The sequence below is a fragment of the Pezoporus flaviventris genome, unplaced genomic scaffold (genome assembly GCF_033815535.1).
Source record: "Pezoporus flaviventris isolate CSIRO_AGI_PZ_B2104156 unplaced genomic scaffold, CSIRO_AGI_Pfla_v1 ptg000013l, whole genome shotgun sequence".
NCBI classification, from domain to species: domain Eukaryota; kingdom Metazoa; phylum Chordata; class Aves; order Psittaciformes; family Psittacidae; genus Pezoporus; species Pezoporus flaviventris.
Window position 1 is genome coordinate 37,367,830 of NW_026892561.1, and position 19,871 is coordinate 37,387,700.

General features: G+C 38.3%; 1 long non-coding RNA gene across 1 annotated transcript; it reads right to left on the reverse strand.

Annotated features, from left to right (window-relative positions):
* Positions 1 to 8,376: 8,376 nt before the first annotated feature.
* Positions 8,377 to 19,483, reverse strand: LOC133268220 (uncharacterized). Its single transcript, XR_009743007.1, has 4 exons — positions 18,985 to 19,483; positions 11,644 to 11,965; positions 10,553 to 11,070; positions 8,377 to 9,546 (listed from the first exon to the last, which is right to left on the reverse strand). It is a non-coding gene; the product is annotated as an uncharacterized LOC133268220 (long non-coding RNA).
* Positions 19,484 to 19,871: the final 388 nt, after the last annotated feature.

Sequence of the window (19,871 nt, forward strand, 5' to 3'; positions counted from 1 at the left end):
AATCCTATGTGTAGTTATGAAAATATTACCTGTAATTTATTTAAACCTTGTGAATACCACAGGAAAATGGTGTGTTGTGGATGTAGTGCTGTAGCAGAAAATGCATTCTATGAATTTTTGGATAAATCCTGGTTTTATCACTAATGTGTCATTTTAGTCATTACTTGCTGAGCTGTACCATTAGAAATTTGGGTCAACACAGGCCATGCTTAAATTACATATGAGATGACCCAAATGTTTAAGGCAAGCAGGTATAATTCAGCATCACTTTAAGCAATTCATGCCACTGAAGTTCAACCCCATAAAAGTCCTACATCTTCCTGAGCAGAATTACTTCACCTTCTCAGACCTTTTCTCACATCTTCTTATATTAGTCAGGACCCCTTACCTTCCCATTCTTGGCTTATCTGACTGGCTTGTGGCGCTGATGCAATTGCTGTCTCCATATATGCTATGTTATTAGTCCTGAAACCATAAAAATTTCACCTGAAACACAAACATACCTGTTATAGATAGTGTGTGGAAAGGAGAAAATCTCAGGGGGAAAAACAAAAAGAGAGAACTTTACTTAAAGGTCAGCAAAATGTATCTGTTTGTTTCATGTGGTTATAATAATGCAGTATCCTATCAAGTAATAAAATATCACACAACATAATATATCTTTGGTATGCTTTAGTGTCATTGGTGGTATGCTTTAGAACAATTAGCAGGTATGGAAACAGAATAATTAGCATTGCTAGTTTTGCTTTTCTTTTTTTTTTTTTCTATTATTCTTCCATCAGTTTTCAAGCTGACATTCCCTTTCCTATGTCCAGAAAAAACTGTGCTACTACACAGTGGCAAATGTGTACTGCATGATTAAAAGTCATGTTCAGAGCTACTGATTACAAACCCAGTGACTTCTTACAGGGCTGCTATATCTATGCCAAACTGTGTTATCAGACTCTCTGCTAGCACAGCTTTAATGCAATGGCTTTTCATCGGTTCTGTTTAAAATACATGGGAAAACATTTGCCAGAAGCCCTGCATGTGATGTTGAGCACAGACTTTTCAGCTGTCTCCGTATTCTTAGAAAGGTGGAAAAGCAATGGCTTAACACTCTGTACTACCCAAAGCCTGATTTTTTGTCTAAGGTCACCTTATATTTGTAGATCTTGGAAAATTAACATGAATATTTATGATGGCATCAAAAATCAAGCAGCTGCAAATTGTTTACAACACTTTTAAGAATATGAAACCAACTTCTACTGTACATCAAATACCTCTGTCAGAACTGGATGAAAATTGAAACTCTTTGGTTACCTATCCTATCCCCTTATGTACCTGAAAATTGAAAAATTATCAGTAGCACAATTTTAAAACACTAACGTGTGCTGTATAGATAAAAGGCAAAACTTGAACAAAAATATCAAAATAATAATTCTAAACACTGCACATGAAATATTAATTTGAATGAAATACTAATTTGAAATATATGTCATAAAACCTTTTATAGGAAGGTTCTATATTCCAAATGTAGAATTACAGTCTGCCAAAAATTTCACCTCCTTATGCTTTTTCCCTGCTTTAAAAAAAATGTTCTTCCAGATACATATATGTATATTTGAAAAAGTGTACATTAAAAATGTGTGCAGTATTGGCTTCAAATATTTGTTGTATTTGTCTTCTACAGAACCATGATTTGCAATCTGCCACAAACTTAATAGATAGCTGAAGAAATACATGAAGAGAAATAGTGCTATCTTTGTTTAGGCAGAAGTAATCAATTTAAATCTTGGCACTACTGGTAAATAGGTATTTAGATTGCATTTATTGTATGAGAACATCAAAACACTTAGTTTTGCTCAAACTGGAGGAATAATGTATGAACTTTAGATGAGACACACTACTTCCCTAAAAATTAATATCTTGTATGAAAGGGAAAACTGTTCATCTGTCTCTTAGGACTATGATTTTCAGTCTTTGTCTTGCCAAGTATTGCCATCCGCAGCAGTGGTGACAGCAGCTTCAGCCTGCACAGGCTCACATGTCACAGCACAGACATTTGCGTACAACTTGTGGTATGTGGATTGCAATTTGGGAATGACTGTATTGGAGCTCTTAATCCATTTAAATACAACTGTGCAAATAAATAAAGGGTCTGATTTAGAGACTAGTTTCACTTTACCTCTTTTTAGGAGGTTTCACATTTTCTGTATTTAGTTTCTCCAGTTCTTTCTAACAATTAAATGCTACTTGTACTATTCCTCAGGTTTTTGCTGAAATACTTCTGACTCAGGAAGCATGTGGGATTTCAGGGTCCCCCCATTTCATGTTTTAAAGATAATTCAAAGACCTCTATGGTCAGATGTACCCCTCCACTTTGCAAGAGGATCTTTGTCAACTGCCATGTAGTTCTTTCCGTTCAATGAGCTGAACAATAAACTGTTTCTTTTTCTGCTGCCCAGTGTTACAGACTGTCAGAAACTATCAGTCCCTGAGCAGCACTGCATTACAATTTAATAAAGCTCCTACAACCAGCATGCAAGACTTCATCAGAAGGCAAAATGCTAGTCTGAGAGGATAATAACTATGAGACGTTCTTTTAATAAGGACCATTTTTAAATGTTAAGAATGACTCGTTTTAATTGAAGGAGAGGAAAGGAACTCCTACCAGGAGTTAAAGATATCCCCCAGAACTCTCCAAAGTCTTCAAATTGTCTTGTACAGAAATGCCTGAGAATCAGAAATGAACAAAGGTTATGAAAAATTTCCAACCATCTTACTGTAAAGTTCATCTGATGAGGTTATTCTCTTCTGCAGTTAAAAATTTGGCTTTAGTTTAAAATAAGACACCTGACCATCCTATTTACTGAAGGCAAATCATAAGACTCATTTTACAGACGCAACTTTTGCTGGGTTTGTGTAAGCAGGGATGCAGAACAATTACCATTCAAACCATTCTTTTCAATCTACTATACAATATCCACCTGTTCTGTCAGACAGCAGGAATGTGCCACAAATACAGACTACTGCCGTGACAGCAGCAGGTGTATGGCAGCAACAACTAATCAAATCAGCTGAATCGGAGGTGTGAATCACATTGCACTTCTGTGCAATGAAAACGAGCAGAAAGAAGAGAGCTAAATAGTTGTGAAATTTTGTTTTGTTTTATTTGTAAGAACTTGCTTTAAATTATAGGCAGTACAACTGGGAAAGGTAAGAAAAATAATGATGAATTGAAAGGAAAATGACATTTCAGCCTTGCTGCAAAGGAAAGGCAGACTGAGATAGGTATAGGAGACACCCATTGTAATCACTCTGAGAAAGCGAAGCATGGGTTTTGATTTTCCTAAAGAAGCAAATGCAAAAGAACTCTTGTCTGTACCATATGACTCATGATGCTTCTTTACTAGGCTTAAAGAGAATTGAACTTGAGTAATAGCACCATTAGAGCTCTTTACCAGGAGCTAGTTCCTGTGGTTTCACTGGGTCCAGCTGCTGATGACTCACAGAGGAAGTGCCAGAGATTAGGTGCACAGGGAAAAAATCAGAACAGCTCAGAAATAAAGCAAATCAACCAAGCATTACCTTTTGTGCACAATAGAACAATGGCTTAACAACTAAGGTTCAAAATGATCCATCTTATTCCCCTCATTTGTGCTATTCCTGTTGGAAAGACCACCAGGAAACATGTGAACCACTGTGGAATACACACTGTAATCAATGGAACATCTCAATTAATATTCCCTCTTGACTACAGCTAGAACAATACGTAACATCAAGCAGTTTAGTCTCCAGCAATAATACCTTTTGTAAGATCAAGAGGTCTTTCCCTTGAATTAAGTTTTAAGTGAGGATTTTGAAAATTAGGTATTCTGCATAACATACAGTGCAGGCTACAGGTTCCTTAAGTAGTAGCTAGGTAAAATGCATAGAGACAGGCTGAGTTGTCATTAGATATGTTTTTATTACTGATTTCTCCTTGGCAAAAGTTGACATTGGGTTCCCTGTAGAAAAGAGTTAGTCCTCCAACAGGCTTTGTTACAAACAAATACATCCAAGTTTGTATAAAATTTTTAACACTGCCTCTAATATTCAGTTTTGTGCTACAAAAAAAGTGTGTCCCCAGCAGCAAAAAGTGAAAATATCTAACTTAAAAGGTGAAAGCATTCTGGATCTTTACTAATGTACAGTAGCAGTGCTGCTGTTGGCTCACATCATTATAGTCTCACACACATAGCTCAGGGGATGTTTTCTTAGAAATTGCGAACATTTTAGGCTCTAAACTCCTTGGGGAAGAGTCCTATCTGAGTTGCTATAGGTTGATAAAGCAGCTTATTACAAAAAAATAAGACTATTTTGATTAGATTGTGCTATTTCTTTAAAAAATGTTTGGAAAGGGTGATGTACTAAGAACATAGGAAAACATACTGCAAATTTTGCTAGGTCAGCGATGCATCCTTGTTGTTAAAAATAAATTTTAATAGATAATTTAAACTACCTTCCACTATTTCCCATAAGAATTTCAGAGGTAAGATCAGTTAGTGATTATACAGAGATGCATTTTATAAACATTTGCTTCAGTGATTAATATAAAACAGGTCACAACCATCTCTTTAGAATATTAAGTAATGCACTTCACATGTTTACCATCAGCTGGCATTTCAAACCCCACAAGGTGACTGTGTGATACTGGTACATGGTCTCTGAAACACAAACTGTTTTGAAAAGGCCCAAATACACTCAGCCATAAGCACTTCAAAAACATTGCCAGTAGGAAAGGTGCTTCTGCTTGTGCTTTCCTATATGGAAAATAAAACATGAATTCAGTACATGAATTCTGTGTTCCCCAAGCACCACAGTTTCATTATCTGCAGTAAGCAATAATGTCTGCTTTTAAGATAATAACGCATTGTGCATTTATGATAGCTACTTGGGTGCAGAGCAGCAGTGCAGTGCACTTGGGTGGCCAGGGTGTGCGTTGGGTGCTGTCACGGCTATCCCAAGCAGTGACCTGGGGCACCCTGGGCTTCAGGGAGAGCTGCACCAGCTGTCTTGAAAGGCATGAAATTCCTCTGCCCTGGCTGCAATCACATGGCCTTCATGCACTCAGAAGCACATCGATGGAGCAGGTCAGTTCATTTATTTTCCTCTCTTAGAAGTCAGTTATTTTATGTTTAAATATTTTCATTTCTCTCATCCACGTTTACTCTTTGGCGCATATGTGAAGATTAAAGGGATGAAGCCTTGTTCCTAGCAATGGCATAGATATGGATTCTGGAGGAAAAAAAGGTGAAATGAAGTTAATATGCATTAGAAGTTGTTTATTTGATACTGTTATACTATCCCTTTAAGATATGCTAATATGAACTGGCTGTCAATACAACATCACTTAGTTGGTTTTTGTGTGGACCTTAGAGCACAACAAAATTATTAGTACATAAATCTCTACTAATTTACTGTAGATTATGATTCTTTCATCAACATGCACATATAAATTATACCATTAATCATAATGATTTCTTTCAGTATTCATGTGGATGTAATATGTAATTTCTTGGGAATCCCACTGTAATTTAGCATGAATTAATGTCCACTTATTGGAAAGCGCTACCTACATTGATATTTCTAGGGGAAAAAAACAACAACCGTGATGCATCTTAAACTACAGCTTAAATGACCAGGGTGCTGGTAAACAACCACCAAAGAAGCATCACTGCAGGTAAAGGAAAGTTGTCTTAAAGGCAGTTTGTTTCGAAGCTCATTAGGCCAGATGGCAGCCTGTCTTCTAGGAGCACATAAAGCACATGCGAGGGAATGGGGGGGACGTCTCTCTCCTTCACTCTGCCCTGGGGAAGTACAGTGTGAATACATGGGCTGAGGGGAAAGCTGAAGCAGAGGGGCACCGCTAGACCCTGGAGAAGGCGCTGCAAAACCATCTGCTGCAATTTTTGACAGAGTGGAAGCAATAATAGCTACATCATTCTTAACAGGTAAGACTTTCTAATTGGCCACAACAATAATTTTCACTGAGAGAAGCAGTAGTATTCATCCATTTTTCTGCAGACTATATTTTTCCAATGGATTACACTTGGAGGTGTCTGGCCCATAGACTGAATAGGTGGAGGACCCATGAATGGGCTGTTTTGGCCTCAGTTTCCTCTCCTAAGAAATGCAGCTGCCTCCTTGAGAAGTGTTGTGCCCTTTCTGGACATGAAGTAGGAAATTACTTAATCTAGCTAACAAATACATAAATGGAACATACATATATACATGCATGCTTCATAAGTGAGACAGTGAGGGGGAAAAAAAGAAACTTCTGACTACAACGAAAGATTCATTAGGAAAAATGAACTAATCAGTGCTCTCCAAGGAGAAATTCATTCTGTTTAGGAGTCCATACCCTCTGCTGCTGCACATACTTACTATAATTTATATTATTATTTAAATCACTGCGTAAATTTTAGATACTTTTTAAAATCAAGTTAATGGACCATACTTTACTGCTTAGCATCATTTATATCAAGAATTAGTGGCTGTGGAGATAATAGATGTGAACACAGAGGAGAAAACACAAACAAGCAAATATCATAAAACTAATCTGTAGCACGGGCTTAAAATACAACCACAGAAATGAGTCCTTGGAAGAGCTGTGTGTTTTGTGGTACAGGCTTTGGCTTTCCTTTCAGCTCTGTGCACTCCTGTGCTTAAATACAAGGTATTCTTGAAATCACTTACCACCCCATAGGAAGCCAATCCTTGCGCCAACCTATCATGGCAATATTTATTCCACTGGGAAATGCCTCCCTCTCCTCACCTTAGGTACAAAAGAAGATGAGAATACAGCACAACTTTCCCATAGCCATAAGAGGAAGCAGAGATGGCAAATTAAGGAATTCTTGGGGAGAACACAGGCATCTCTAAAGACTGCTTAGGAACTGAAGAAAGGGGCTGAAACACTTTAAACAGACACAGCCTAGAAACAAAGAGAGAAGGAAATGGAGAAAGAGAATAAGTGAGAGGATCCTGGCAGCTGAGATAAATCCAGGACCTTCTGCTGTGGGCTCATTAAAAGGCAGAATATATTCCCTAAAAATGTCTTACCTGTACCAGGCAATAAAACAGCTGTGCATCATTGCTTCCTTCGGGTTAGCTGTGCTGTGTTTTATTTCTCTGCATGCTCGCAGCAGAGAAATTTTGACAATGAGCCCAGTTGCAGAAGCTTTGATACAAAGTCTTTCTTCAGAAAGACTTCAGACAGACCCAGATTCCTGTCAATGTCATGCTGAAGCTCATGTCATGAAGCCATCTATCATGCTGCCACAGAAACAGGATGGCCAAAAGAGTCACAGCGGCCACAGGGGAGGAAGAGATGGATCCTGAGAGGTGGGCAGTATGTGTGGCAGCAAGCAAAATTGGGACATATATAGGGCAAAGGCCAATGTTAGCACTTCTTATTTTACTGTACTTCTCTAACTTATTTTATGATGCTCCTGAAAAACAGAAATTTAGGTAAAGGGAGAGTGATATAGCCCTTGGAGTGCTAAACAAAAAAAGAAACAAACCCCAACTAAGTCTGAGAGGTCTGAGAAGGGAAATCTGGAAGGGGAAGGTCAAAGCAGGGATGATACGTCTAGTCTCACTGGGGAAAATGTCACTTATCCCATCACAGAGGAGTGAGTCGGTGAGGAGGGTAAAAAATTTCTTCAGATTTGAGCATTAATTTTGTATAATTTAATTAAACATTGTCTTCCAATACAAAAACAGCTTGAAGCTGAGAATGCTTTGCTTTTGCATCTCATGACTCGAACTTGAACTCATCCACATTCATATTTCCTCACTTTCAGTCTGCTTTCTTTCTGCCTGACTTGTAAACTTTCTACTCAGTAAAAGTTGTGAGGTTTTTCCATATAGCAAATGAATCTCCAGGCATAGGCCCTTTGCTGCTGCCACAGTGCAAAGACAGATGAAAAAGTAAGCTTTTATTAACAGAGACAATCTTGGGCCTCTGGCATCTTACAGCAAGCCCTGACAAAGCAGCTGTAGTCAAAGTCTAATATTAAACACAGAAAGCAAATATCATAAACAAGATATTGCCACCTCCTCTTTGCCCTGGCTAAACTTACGTTCTGCCAATGGGACAGTGAGAAAAGCTGGTTTACCTGTGTTGTGATTTATTCCTTTATTTCCTTTCTTCAGGAAATGCAAGTCATGTTTTATAAAGCTGTGTTTTACATTGCAGTTTAGAACCCACAATTAATTCCTGGATGTGATGTTGCATAAAATTGTTTTTCTTTTAAAAAAAAGAAAAAACAAACCCTAAAAATGCTGGTTTGGTTTGCTCATTTCTGGTAACTGTAATTGTCTAAATGATTACTGTACCTATATTATTAGTTGCTACCCGAATGACTGCCTGCATTGCTTGGTCATCTGACAGTTTTTTACAAGCATATATATTTGCCTATACGTAAATAATTTTCTTTCCTGATGAATTCATAAGCTGCTGCCTCAGACTCTCCCTATGTATCATCTGTGTATAACTCAGGGTCTGAAGGTAAGTGGGTAGATTGCTCACAGCAACGCATTTCATCCACATCCTTTGGTTTCAGAGGCAGCATTCACTTCCAGCTGTCCAGGAGCACCTCCATTACCCAGCCTTGTGGTAGAGCAAATAGCATTCTGGCCTCAGTCTTCAAGCAGTAGATTAGTGACAGCAGTAGGCAGACAACTTTTGTCCCCAGGGAATATTAGAAATCTAGAGCTAGAAATAGATGGATTAACTGAAATGCAACCCAACCTCTGATCTACATTATTGCCTCTCTTCTTTATCTCACAAGGGAAGCAGAGATAAAGAGTGATAGACACTGATAATGATGGAAGTCCGCGATAATACACCGAAGTGATAAACTTCTTTGTGGCCCTCTTTGTGCCCAGTTGTCTTCAGCTGGTTATGAGCTCTAGCCTCAAGCTATTTACACCATGATCAGGCTAGTAATTAGCAAAATGTTTAATATAATATAGAAGCAATTAGGAGGTGATAACATGCAATTAAGATGTGTTTTCAGATTAAAGATTTTATAGTGCTCTCTTTCTTGAAAAGATAAAGTGCCTATCTCAAAATGTCAAACTGCAGTGATTTAATCTGAGTTATTTTCAATTAATATGCATGTATTCTTGCGATGTGTTCACCGTTGTTATTGACATTGATAAATTAAGCTCATCCCAGCAGAATTTATCCTTGAGTCGCTCTATATTTCCTGAATGTCAGTTCTTTATTCGTATTTTTTTTATGCCTACAAGCTGTGCACGATCTAACTCTAAATCCCTAGATTCATCCCTGGGATTACAGTAATGTGTCAGTCTGAGTGGAACAATAATCTGAAAGGGCATTGTTATAAATAGTGTGTTAGAATATAATTGTTTGTCATGTCGTTTCTCCCCTTTAAATCCCTCTGAGTCCCGTTTAAGTAATTTAGACAGCTAGAATGACAAGAGTCTTGAGACTTCACTTATAGAGTTGTCCAACCAGTCTTCAGTCTACCTTGTCTTCTGAGACTGTCTCATCTGCAAAGTAGGAAATGCAAACAACAGATGAGTTCCAACTACACTGCAAATTTGTTATGAGATTTTGCTCAGGCCATTTATAGAACAATGTAAATGCTACTCATACTAATTTTGCCCTAGCTAGTCTATACAAGTGCTTAGACAATAGACATTAGGGTGTTTCTTTCTTCATTAAAGAAGTTAGAATCCTAGAGAACTGCAATTCACATACTGCAGTTCAATGTCTGAAGGCAGAGATAATTTTTTTTTTCTTTTAGAAGCTTTTTGATAATTTTTCTAATAATAATTTTTAAAATAGATGAGGCAGGAAAGATACCTTTTTTTTTTTTTTTCTTTTTAATGGAGCCAGCTTTTTAGCAAAAGTGGTAACACTTTCAAGGAAAAATTCCTAGAAATGAGAGCATCCTATTAGATTATCCAGTCCAGCTTCTGGATCCTGTAGTACTATTTCTTGTAATGCATTTTTCCGCTCTTTGGTCCTCTCTATTTTTTTAGACATGCAACAACAAATATCAGAGGATTTGCATACAGCACATATGTTGTAAACATAAAGGTTTTCATGAATCTATTCATGAAACAGAAAGGTTTTCATGAATTTAACAATTATTTCATTTCTTATTTCTGCTAAGTACTTTCCCCATACTTAGTGCTAAACAGTTTTCAAATATTTGTGTTTAGGTTTCTTCTCTTGCTCTTTCTTCCACCCACTAAGGTTCTTCTTTGTGATACTTGGATGATAAAAAGGCAAGTTAGCTGAGAGTTATTTCTGAGCAAAGCAATTTGTATTTGGTTTTGTGTCATCCAACTGTGATTAAACTCTTTGGAGACCATGGATTTAGCAAAATAAAATGATACAACTCATCACAGTTTATGCTGACTGGCCAGTTGCTGTTATCATTTGGTCAGCTAACCCAGTTCTTCAGCAGACTGTTTGAACACATTGAAATATTGCCATTTGGCAATCCCTGAGCTACTGTTAGTCAAATTATGCATATTTGATTCTTACCTGTAATATTTTTCATTAATTGTGCAGGCCAACTTCCAGCCTCTCAGTGTCTCTCAGGTAAGTCACTTGGGTCATAGAACAAAATGGCACTCTTGAATGTTAACTGTGAATATCTCTATGTCTTGTCCTTCAACTTTGCTTCACAGAGCTTTTAAAAGACAAGCAAAGAACAACCACAATTAAACCAAGCTGCCCTAACCTGTGGAAGTGTCTGCTGGCACCACTACTCATTATGCAGATTAAGTTGTTGACTTTCACATATGTAAGTGATCTGAGAAAAGCTGTGTGAAGTATTGAAGACTCTCTTTTGGCAAAAGGGAAAAGGGAAAAAAAAAAGTACTCAGAGCTTCTTCTAAAATTTATTGGTGAATAGGTAAATATCTCACTGTGCCTAGGCCAACAAGAAATCCCACTCTAGGAGTGAGATTAGCTTAATTTGTCTAATTGAACCCATCAGTAACAAGGCCAGACAGAAAGCAGTGACAACATAGCTATCAAGTCCTAATAGCCTGGTTTGTCTAGGATCAGTATTGTCGTGGTTTAAACCCAGTCAGGTAACTTGTTCAGTCACTCCCCCCCCCCACTTCTTTCCCTCCCCCTACTCCTGGAGGGATGGAGAGGAGAATCAAAAAGAATGCAACTCCCCTGGGTTGAGATAAGAACAGTTTAGTAACTAAGGTATAACACAGATCACTACTGCTACCACCAGTGATAATAATGATAAAGGAAATAACAAGGGAAGAGAATACATCACCTCACCACCAGCCAACCGATAACTCACCCCCCCAGCCCGACCAAGCACTGACCAATACCTCCTCCAACCCCTCAGTCTCCCAGCCCTTCCGGCTCACTCCCAGTTACATCCTGGGCATGACGTGCTGTGGTATGGAATACCTCTTTGGTCAGTTTGGGTCAGGTGTCCTGTCTCTGCTTCCTCCTGATTTTCCCTCCTCCCTAGCAGAGCATGAGGCTCACAAAGTCCTTGGCCAAACCAAAACATCCTTGTTATCAGCTCTGTTCCCGAGCCGAAAGTCAAAACACTGCACTGCACCAGCTACCAAGAAGGAGAAAAATGACTGCTACTGCTGAACCCAGGACAAGTATATAACCAGCTATGTCCTGTCTATGCAGAAAGTTTTGAACCAGAAAGAATTATGGTATTTCCTTCTCCTGGTCAATGGGGTAATTCTGTAAGAGTAGTTTTGCTCAGTGGACCATGGCTGGGTACAGGACTTGCTGGATGCCCTATACAGAGGGATGGCAGCAGTGGGTGTAAGGTGGAGTCTGCAGCATGGGGAGCCGGCAGGGATGGGTATCACAGCCTGTCACAGCCTGTGTGCTTCAGCCAGTCTCATGGTGGAGTGAGTTATCTGGACTCCAGCATCTGAGATTCTGGGAGGATTTCTTGTGTGCCTGGAAGTGAGTACAGCAGTCAAAGTCACCTTTACAAAGATCACCCCATTGTTCATCCTGAAGCTCATGGTGTCTCTGACTGTCCATGATTCCCTCCCTGAACAAGTAGTGCAGTAGTCCAGAGGTATTAGCAGGGGGAGGTAGTAACTCACGTTGTAAAAATGCATGATAGGAATAAAAAAACCTTAATGTTGACAGTATAAGACTAATACATAAACAAACATAGCAGTAACACAAATGTGTTAGTGCCACTGGGATATTAACTAAGAGGGGTATTTCTGTGCTGGATTTGCCTCTAGCTACAATTATAAGACCATTTGTACAGTATATTTTTGTTTAATATTTTTCTTCACAGGCACTCCATCAATGTCATATACAGAGCTTACTGAATTATGCCACTCACATATTTAATAACAAATAATCCTTCCAGGAACTATTATGGATTTAAGTGTGATTATAGTAAGGATATCCAATAGCTACTTTAACTTATACAAATATCCATTTTGCAAAGCTGCAGACTTAATTATACTGTAGCCTAGATATGTATTGGTTTCAGTTGTGCTTCTAACAAGTTCTTTTACTTTTGACTAAAAATGATGTGCATTACAATTTTCTCAAATAGTGGATGTGATTATTATATTATCCACACACAGATGAGAAATGTGGCATTTAAAATAATGTTACAAATCGTGCTAAAGTGAGTTTTGGTTCTGCTTCTCTGGGTTAATTTCTACTTTGGTGAAATCAGAATCAGGCCAAAAAAGAAAAAAAAATCACTTGATCAACAATGTCAGCCAGTAAAAGAAATGGTTCTTTGTTTCTTGTGTTTGTTTCTCGGTTTTCACATTCATGTAATGCACATTTAAGAAAAGAGGAAAACAGATTTTTGCAGATCTACCTTTGAACCTTAGAGTTGCTTTACAACACTTATTGCATTACTAACAAGCCACAGGTGTACACTACAGGAGCGGGTGAAAATGTAATTGAGGGGTATGATGACAGTTAATTGTCCATAATGTATTTATCCCAAGATGCACTTACGCATCTGTTATATATTTAGGTATTTGTTACTAGTAGCTTTGGTGATACTTAAGCAGAGGGGCATCTATATCTAAAAGACAATAAAAAAAGAAAATGCTATCAAGGGGCTCTAAAGTGGCAAGACAAAGAAAGTTCGTCTCTTTTTCACTGTCTCTGAAATGAATAGGCCTATTTATTTCAATGGGATTTTTTTTTCTTTTTCCCACATACACCATGTTAAGGTTTGAGTACAAAAACACTTGACTCCTGTTTCTGGGTGTACCACAGGACTCAATTACTTGATTACCTGCAGGCATTTTAGGAGTGATATATTTTGATATTTGCCTTTCTAATATAGTTTCTTCTCTGTTTCAGCTTATTGTTGTTATAAAGCAGCTTTGCACAATAGATTAAAGTAGTGTCTATTCACCCATTGACACTTAGAGGATTTATGTGTGGGAGTAACCCACAAACTTCCCCTCCTCTTTACTGCCTCCCTCCATGCATGCCTTGAGAATAGATGTGATAATTAGTCATCTACTTTTATCTATATTTGTATGCCTTCCAGACATTTAAGATGGGAACAAGTCGCTGGATTGAAGTGGTGTCCTGAATTCGAAATGCAATGATACAGCTCACATGACTTTGGGAGATTATCCATTTTCTGGGCCTGCTTCTTCTGCTCCCTGTGAAGTCAACAGCAAAACTCCTGCAAGGGTCAGCAGTGAGGAGAGCCAAGCCTCAAAAAAGGAGGTTATTTCTTTTGAGATTGCGCAGTGGGAGTCAAATAACTGATATGAAACCGCATATCTTTAAAATCCAGTGTAGATTAGATTAATAGCAGCATCAGTTTTGGGTGATGGTTAATACCAAGCAGACACTCAGTGAATAGCTCAGGCTTTCTAAAGGTTTCAGTGTAAATGGACAAGCTGTATAAGGGGAAGGCTCGCACCGTACCAGGCAGTGGCAGAGTTGAGACCCTAACCCAGTTATGCAATGCATTACGCTCCTTGGAAAGTTAACTTTGTAATCAGAGTTCATCTTTCTTGCCATGAAGCTGGCCCTGCGTTTGGATTTGCTTGCAAAGACTACCATCAATTTTAAGCTTTTTAAGGGGGCAATAGTCCCACTACATATAAGATTGGGGTCTATGTAACCACATTATCTTTAAAGACCAGAACTCAGTTCATATCAGAAGCTGTTTACTCATTTGAAATTGGCTAAACATTAGCATCTTAGAAATATTATCTGAAGTTGCTGAACGCTGATATTAACCTGCTGCATGCTTGGACTGCTCTGATAAAAATGCAGTTGCTGTGGTAATTGTTATATTATGTTCAGAAAAGTGCCAAGAATATAATTGCTTGCAAAATGACTGTGCATTTCAGCTTTAATCTACATGGCAAAACTGTTTACTAAAATTAAAAAATAAAAAAAAATCCAAGTCTTTGCATAAACAAATATATTCAGAAGTAGACTCTTTATTAAACTTTTAACACCAAACTTATGTTTATAGTGTATTAACCAGACACTATTTATAGTGTCTGCTCTTTGTTAAAAACAAAACCAAAAAGCACATAGCATCCAAGAAACCCCAAAAAAAACAACCCCCCCAAAACACAACAAACCTAAACCACCAGAGGATGATTTCCTTAAGAATGTTTTCTCAGGTATGTTCAGAATATTAATTAGGCCCATCTATTTCTGTCGGATAATAACAATGTCCAAGAACTGAATAGAATCTGTGACCTGTGAAAGGGCCATTCATATGCTTTAGTCTGCCTTAGCGCATTCCTTAACAAGTGAACATAGACCTTTTTCATAGTCATCCTAAATGTTTCAACTGTGTGTTTCATGGTTTGGTTCTTGTGTCTCCAAAACACATAGCTTTTTTTTCTTTCTTTTCTTTTCTTTCTCTCTCTCTCCTTTTTTTTTTTTTTTTTTTTTTTTTCAGTCTAGTGGGAAGTATTCCATGCTCTCCTCATTTAAATGCTTATGCCTTTATGGTTATTTTTACTGCCATACCTATGGGGCTTCTTACTGTACTGCCTGTAGCTGAAGGAGATTTTAAAGGAATTAAATTTTTTCAGTTTAAATCTTCAGGGGCATACAACAATATCTTAAACAATTAGCAATAATTAAAAAGCATCTATTCGAACTACGTAAAAAGCAAATAGATGTAATTTAAATACAGTAGTCAGGCCTAAAGGTTTCTTGCATTAAAACCAGGAAGGGTTTTTCTTCCTCCTCACCCTCCTTTTATTTTAGGCAACTTTTCAGCAGTTACTTTAAGTATTTTGTCAGTTGTTTGGTGACTTCCAACATGTGAAATCAGTTTGTTGGTTCAGAGCATTTCCCTGAAAGTTTGTGTTAAGCATTGCCAAAGCCTCCACAGGGCTGACCTAGGTAGTCTGCTTGGTTGCCTAAACTGAGAACAGAGGTTGAGCTTTGGAAATTTATGAGCATGCTCTGTTAAATGCAACCGTTGTGTTTCACACACTGACTATGAAAATATATCTGCAGTACAGTAATCTAATGGAGATACAATCCAATATATGTAATTGCTGTATAACCCAGTAACTATAATAATTATAATAAATAGTAAAATGACATTAGAAATATTTTAAGGTCTTAGAAACAAATCCTACCATCATAAGTTGTTGGATTTGCTGTAGTAGCTGTCCTTTGATGCAGTGCTGTATGTGAGCAGAGCAATCTTCACAAGTGGCACAAGTGCCTGGAGCAGCCTCTGCTGCTGATCACCAATGATACCTTCAGGTGGGACTCCAGAAGATAGCTGTGGTCAGACCTCAGTCAGACCCCCTTCCCAAGGCAGCCCCAGTCCATCCTATGATGGTTGTAAGGCACACTTGTGAATTGATGGAATTGAGACATTTTAATTTGTGCTGTAATGACCAGATTAGCAAGTTCATCCCATCCCTTGCTTTTCATTGCTCGTTTCCCTCCCTCTCTGTTCAAAACTGTGTTCAAATTTTTCTTGAGGATTGAAAGCACAAAAAATGCTGTTGGAGTACAGTGCCACTCAAGTGTTTTTTTGTAGCAATTTTGAGTTAAAGATGCTTGTCCTTACCTGATCTCTCAGTCCCACAGCACACAGGTCATTTATCAAAAAAGAAACTTATGCTGACATATGGAGGAGGCCAGTGTAAGACAGACAGGGACAAGGAAGAAACAATTGGGCTAAGGCAGAGCAGCAACCACTTGTTCCAGCAGAGAGTGATGTCAGCAGAACTGCACCTTTCCTGGATTGTAATCAAAATAACATAGACTTTTAGACTCAAATTGAGAAACTTGTACCTGCATAGTTTATCAAGGTGCCTAAAACCACTTGGATTCGGGTAGCCTTCTTTTTTTTTAATTTAGCCAAAAGTGTATATGTTTGACTAATGTGGTTTGGAGTTGTTTCAGCTTGGAGTCTGAGGACATTTTCATAAGGGGATGAAAGGGAAGGGATAAATTCTAGACAGTTTGTTGTAAGTGCCAGAGAAAGTGACATCTATCTACATGAGCAAAATTTCTAACAGCACCTCACATCCACTGGAAAATGCTTAAGAGTCCACAAATAGAAAAAGGTTAAAAACTACTGACCTAAATAATTGGTTCAATTTTCAAGAGTGCTGAGCATCCAACTGTTCTCATTGATTATAAACAGATGATGATAACGAATAACAGCTCCCATAGTTGATGAAAGGCATCTTTTCTGGGGAACTTGTCCACAGATGCTTAGAAAAGGGATACATCTAATACAAGTCTTTGATAAGGAGGAAAATTTCTCCCTTGGTTGTCTATTTTATATGCATAGAGTACACAAATATTTTTGCTTTCACACTATCTTGTTTTTCCTTAGAACTCAGTTTAGAATTGAACTGTAGCAGATAAGAGAAAGCATAAGATCTTAGTTTCATATGTGGATTGTATGCTGCTTCATGCTTCAGTCCTGAAGCTGCTTTCATATTTACTGTATTATTTGACCACCTTTTTTAAACTTAGTGTATTCAAGATCCTATAATATAGGGAAGTTAGAAAAATGTATGAGTCATCTGTTCAATTTTATACCAGTCTTAGATCTTTTTTTGGTTACTACATCCAACAGGTTTTGTGCTTTGATTGCATATTGTTGTGGTAAATACAGAAGAGTTGTGCTGTTTGCTGGGAGGAAAATTGCACCAAGTGTTACCAGGAGAAAACTGAAGCTTACATTTTAGTTGAAAATTCTGGACACCCTCCTTAAAGTTTTTGGTTTTGATGTTGATTCATATACTTCAGATCTCTGGGCCTTTAGAGCTTTGTTTTAATTAATCTTTTGAAAGTTTCTACAAGATTGATGTGGGCAATGAATTTAGTCGGTCTTGTTTTGCAGTGCTCTAGTGCTTGTGGCAGACAAGAATCCAAGCTGAAAATATGTGAAGTCCTCTTGTCAGAAAGGCTTATGAGTCTATTCAAAATATCTTCATTCTATAAAATAATATAGTTTATAGATAAAATAGCCTTGGTCCCTTTGTCAAATTCAATACTGCTCTGATGCATCAGTGTTTTGGGTAGCTATTGTTACACCACTTGTCAGCAATGAAAGAAGATTCTTGCAAAAGAGTGTTTTCCAACACTTCTCATAATAAGTGAAGGCATTGTAACACTGACATTCGCTGGAACCAGTTTAAGTTATTCACACATGAAGCCATCTGATCCATATTCTACCAGGAGAGTATTTGTATAAATCTTGATTAAACCAGTAATCTATTCTCAGGAACTTTTAAGACAATGAAATGAACACCTTCCCCTCAAAATCCACAAGACCACTATTTAAAAATAAATATCCTAATCTTGCATGTTTGGATCTTTCATGGTCATTGTCCCATTTTCATGTGAGATGTTAAGCTTGTCTACATGAGCAATACTTAGCATAGCACACACCTCACAGGGTTGCTCGCTGTGCCTAGTACATGGCAAGTGGCAAAGTAGAAAAAGATCTGGAGTCAGTGGCCCACTGTCTGAGTCATAATGGAGTGCAACAGAAAAAAGATGCTCAGAAGGAGAGGAGGTCTCCAAGCAGCTGCTAGTCATTGTGTCCAGCAAGTTAATGAAGCCATGCTATGGGCAAGGGCAGCAACAGTTGTGCAGGTACTGTGTTGGCCCTCTTCATATTCTGCTCCTTTTAATGACACCAAATGCACTTAAACTCATCAGTTTCACATTGTAACATAATAGCTAAAGTAAAGGGAGGTTGTTTAATAAATACAGATCAGCATCTCCACTCAGAAGAAGGAGCCAGAAAGCCAAACTCGGGGAATCCTGGGGGCCATAGAAATGCGAAGGCTGCTGAGAACACACACATGCAAATGGCAAATTTGATTACAACGATGGGCTGTCTGCTTTGCAGCTCCTGGAAGCCCACCCTCAGCCATAAAAATGCAAAAATAGTGCAACAGGCAATGTGGCAGAACAGGGCGCTCTGTATTCATTCACAATTAGGTGTTCTATTCTGTTGTCACCAGATGCTGCCACGCACATTACACAACAGAAATGGGATTAGCAGGAATAACAAAAACCTGTCAAAGCACAAAACCATGGCCTAGTAGTCCTGACAAATTAAGCAGCCTACAATGAGTGCCAGAGCATGAAAATCACTCACCCTTCCTCTTCTATCTCTCAGAGGTAGGCAGTAAATGCCTTCTTAAAGGCAGGCCACCATGTAGCCAACACCAGAAGCAGAGGAAAAAGGGCATTTTCATTTCTGATTGAGCATAGATTAAGGACAAACCACCTGACTGGTGAATATCTGAAAGGCACATTTCATTCTGTTAAATACAGACTTTGCATGCTCTTGCTATGTCCTAAGTAACCCATGTTATAAATGCTGTTATACCTACCAATGGATTTCTGTACATATGAGCTTCCATGGAGTGCTGTTAGCATGATTTGTATCTGCGTAATGCAAGATCAAACAGGTCTAATATTGATGCGAAACTCATTTTGCTCACCATATTCATGCTGGTAGGTCATTGCACAGGTTGCTGGAGGATTCAGAAGGTGAGAGAAGACTATTTGTACAGAAACTAGCTCCAAGGCTGGAAACCAGATGATGAGTTCTTTGTATATTGCTCTGGGGCAGCTGCAGTGTTTGCAGGTTTTTAAGATAAGAACAGGAAACTCATGTCTGCTGTAGCCTGTTTTACTTATCTTGATTTTAATAATGGTGTCATTAAGCTGAGCAGCCAACTGTGCTTGAAATTTCTCTAGGGCTATATGACGAGCTGCTCTTCATTACCCAGTTGTCCACTCTGCATCAAACTCATGTCAAAAGCGGTGACTTGTAACAAGCTTTTTTATGTGCTTTTTCAAGGCATCTTTTGGTTTTGTGGACTGCCTGTCACTCATTCTGCCTTAGTATTCTCCATAGATGTTGATCAGTGGCCACTCTTATTAAATCTGTATAGTTCTTCAGTTGGAAAATTTTTCTCCCAGCCACTCTCAGATGGTATTTACTGGTCCTAAACTTGGTGAACTATTATTCTTGACATAACATCAGCTGTATGGTTCTTCATTTCTGCTATGTATGATTTCTAATAACAGAAGTGTATGGCCATGGCAGGGGGGGTGGAACTAGATGATCTTAAGGTCCTTTCCAACCCTAACTATTCTATGATTCTATGACATCAGCTGTGGGGAAATGGGAGATAAGTAGCTCGAAGATCAAAATCTTTAGGCAGCTTTCTAGATCACACTTTCCCAATGCTCCTTCCACCCCTGTACTTCATCCTCACTTTTCTTCCTCCCTAAGGGACGGCAGATAAGTCACTCGGCTTTAGTGCTGCTGTAAGTTTAGATGACCAATTCAGCAAGGGTGACAAATGTTACTTTCTTACCT